The sequence below is a fragment of the Cynara cardunculus genome (assembly GCF_001531365.2).
Source record: "Cynara cardunculus var. scolymus isolate 2C chromosome LG 10, CcrdV1, whole genome shotgun sequence".
NCBI classification, from domain to species: Eukaryota; Viridiplantae; Streptophyta; class Magnoliopsida; order Asterales; family Asteraceae; genus Cynara; species Cynara cardunculus.
The window spans coordinates 9,340,442-9,344,642 of record NC_037537.1 but is presented as its reverse complement, the minus strand read 5'-3'; positions in this window follow the sequence as shown (position 1 = coordinate 9,344,642).

The window sequence follows — 4,201 nt, the reverse complement described above, 5'->3', positions numbered from 1 at the left end:
ATTTATTTGCTTTTATTAAATTATTTATATTATATTATATGTGTTCTTTATTTTATTATGCTTAAAATTATTTAAATTTCTTTAAAGTTTTATTTATTTATTTATATAATATCATATTTAAAATACGTAATGAAAAAAAATGATGTTTTTATTGGTTATAGATTAATTTTGCTATGCAGGCGGCAGGATTAAGGACTTTGTATGGAAAAGAGAAAATTTTAATTTTTTTATATATTCGATAAAAAAAAAGTTGTCCTGTTTAATATTTTGAAGAGATTTATTTTATGATAATTTAAAGTTTGAGTTATGTATTAGAAGGATTGATCGTAACATAAAGTCAATAAATTAATCATTATATTTATAGTCTATAACTCTAATAAAAGAAAAATAATATATGCATGAGCTCACATTGTAATATTTCAATATTAATTTGATTTTTTATCTAAAAAAATTATCGTCACAGCCCAACAAACGGTGCACAAAACTAGTTATGAATAAAAATGTTACCAATATTACAGGTGTTTATAGGTTGGGTTATTCCATTAAAACAATTCAATTTAATGTTTACGGTTTACGAAATTTCAATCCAATCTAAATCAAAGTGTAACCCAACATAAATCGTACGGGTTGGTCGTGTCGATACTTTGGTACATACAAATATTCTTTTAACCTTGAATATGTTGTTTTCTCTATTCTACTTATAATTTCTTTTTTATCATCAATCATTTGATATAATTTATCCATACTTCGTAAATCTAATGTATATCACACACACAACTCCCTTAGTTGGCTTTGCTATAAAGGCATAGCAAAACTACTATTTGGACTTCTATGGATTAGGGATTCGACTAGAGGGACTTCTAGCAGCAAACTATTGTGCTAGCACTCAATTAGTAGCACTGGACGTCACTCGGCTCCTCGGCTGACTTGGGTCTGGAGACAGGGGAAACAAAGGAAGGATTGATTGATCGACCAACTTGAACAGATCTATAACATGGTTCCATTTGTTCTGAATCTTTTTTCTCCTGTTGAAAAAGGGTCTTGTTGAAAGCAAGAGACTTTTTTTTCCTGAGGTTTTAAGCATCTATAAGCACCTCTCAATGAGTTTGTTACTGTTTGAAATGGTCCATAGAATGCTATGCCTTAATAGCAAAGATAACTAGTAGAGTCGAGGATCGATATATATATATATATATGTATATGTATATATATGTATGTATATATATATGTATATATATATATGTATATATATATGTATATACATATATATATCTAGAGGAGTGATCATATGAAAACCGCCCTCATTTGTGTAAACCGTGCAAACCACCTTCATCTGTCGATTTCATTGTTTAATCTTATGAAATTTTTTCATGAAATTGTTTAATCTTGTGAAATTGTTTCATATAATACTTTTTTTGATGAAGTTGTTTCATATATGGTTGTGAAATTGTTTCATATAATACTTAATGAAACTGTTTCATGTATTCCTCTAACATTAATGAAACTGTTTCATGTATTTCTCTAAAATTAAAATAATGAAAATGATAATATCTATRATTAACACCCTCCACAATAAAAATGATTAATCAACCTCTCATAATTACAAAAAAATGAACAAAATGAAAAATTATGATTGGTTGAATGCGGTTTGCACGGTTTGTACAAATTGAGTGGTTTGCATTTGATCGCTCCCCTATATATCTATATATCTATATATATGTATATATATATATATATATAGGTGAGTTCAAATAAAAACCACTCAATTTGTAAAAACCGTGAAAACCTCATTCAACCAATCATAATTTTCCGTTTTGTTCATTTTTTTGTAATTATGAGATATTGATTAACCATTTTTATTGTGGAGGGTGTTAATCATGGATATTATCATCTTCATTATTTTAATTTTAGAGAAATACATGAAACAGTTTCATTCAAATTTCATTAAGTAGTATATGAAACAATTTTATAACCACATATGAAACAACTTCATCAAAAAAAGTATTATATGAAACAATTTCACAAGATTAACAATTTCATGAAAAAATTTCATAAGATTAACGATGGATGAGAGTAGTTTTTACAGTTTTTACAAATTGGAGTGATTTTCATTTGATCGCTCCTCTCTCTCTCTCTCTCTCTCTATATATATATATATATATATATATAAAGAGAGAGAGAGAGAGAGAGAGAGAGAGAGAGGCGGGATAAAATGAAAACCGTTTAATTCTTAGAAACCGTGTAAACTAATTTCGACCAATAGGAAAATTCATTTTTTTCTTAATTAAATTTAATCATTAAGGGTAGATTTGTGATTTACATTGTCTTCTATTAAATATGGAAGTTATTAATAAATCTTAATTAAGGTAACATAATAAAAGAAATTTTATAAATGATAATATATAAATGTTTATTTAAATTAGAATTTTAAAAATTGAATATTGTTATTTGGTTTCTCGGTTTATTAGTGGTAATAATATAAAAATCGAAAATTATTATATTCATTAATCCACGAAATCAGTAACAGATCAAAACAAAGATTCATGAACCGGTAAAATATAATCAGCTGTGAAACAGATTCATGTTAGATTTGTTCATGAAAACGTTCATTGAGAAGCTTGTTTTATGAAACGTATGCAGATTGGTTCGTGAAAACGTTCATTGAGAAGCTTGTTTTATGAAACTTTTGGGGATGAACTGGTTGCGTAATATAATGTTCTTGAATAATTTTGTTTTCTTATCAACAATATTTGATGAAATTGTTTCATTTTTTTTTTTTTTTTTTTGGATGATTTTGTTCACTTAATAGTTAACAAACCATGCAATGGTAAATGCATTGAATCTATGAAACGTGTTCGGATTGGAAAAAATTGGCGGATGAAATGGGTACATAAATACAGTGAAACCATTTTATAATTGTTAAGAAAATGTTATGTAATTAGCGAACAGTGAAACAATTTCATTATCACAATGAAACAGATCCATCTACCAATAACATGAAAATGACAAATGTCTCATCAAACAATAGCAAACAGTGAAACCATTGTTAAGAACATGTTGTTTAATTACCAAACAGTGAAACTATTTCATATTTAGATTGAAACGTATCCATCTACCGGAAACTTGAAAATGACAAATGTCTCATCTAGCATTATGTTGATTTGTGTATTGATGAAACTGTGAAACAATTTCGTTCATGAAATATAGTAGTAATTTTTTTTTGTTATTCAAAAGGTTTCATTATGTTAAATTGATTATAGTGTGTTTTATTTTTATTGTTGATTTATTTTAATGATGGATGTTATTTTTTTATAATATTTGAACATAAAATTAATATATTATTTTGCAAATGATTTTGTTTCATTAATATTACGATATACATGATATGGTTGTCATTAATATTACCATTACCAAAGTTACCATTTTGTCATTTTTGGGATTATAAAATAAATTTTTATTTTTATTTTTATTTTTTTTAATTTCCTAATATAACCTAAACTAATCTTAACCATTGATCAATAAAATGGATGGATGAGATTGATTTACATGGTTTACACAAATGAGAGCGGTTTTCATTTGATCGCTCCTCTCTCTCTCTCTCTCTCTCTATATATATATATATATATATATGTGTGTGTGTGTGTGTGTGTATATATAGGGTTGGGTTCACGTGAGACCAAAGATTTTTCATGAGACCCAAGTAAGACCAATTTGTGTTCATTGATCAACTTTATAAGTTAATGATCTAATGGTCTAAAGTTGCACGGTGACAATTTTGTGATTATTGAGAAGTCTCGTGACAATTTTGTGATTATTAATGTTCAGATTGTAAATCTAATCCAAGAGTTGAGAATTGGTCTTACGGGTCTCACGAAAAATCTTTGGTCTCACATGATCCCAAGTATATATAGACTTGGGATGAAATGAGACCAACCTGTTTTCGTAAGACTCATAAGACAACTTTTTTATACTTGAAACTTCACAGCCAACCATTGTTTTCATGGTAATTATTTTTGCTGAGTTTCTCCAAATTTGGAGAATTTCTCTCCCGTTCTCTCGTTATTTCTCTATTTTTGAAGAAAGTCTTCGAACATATTTGAAGTAAAAGTTTGTCTAAAATCTTAACATTCTCCATTTTAAAAATATATTCAGATGATTATAAAATTGACAAATTACATCATATATTGTCTTAACTTTTCTT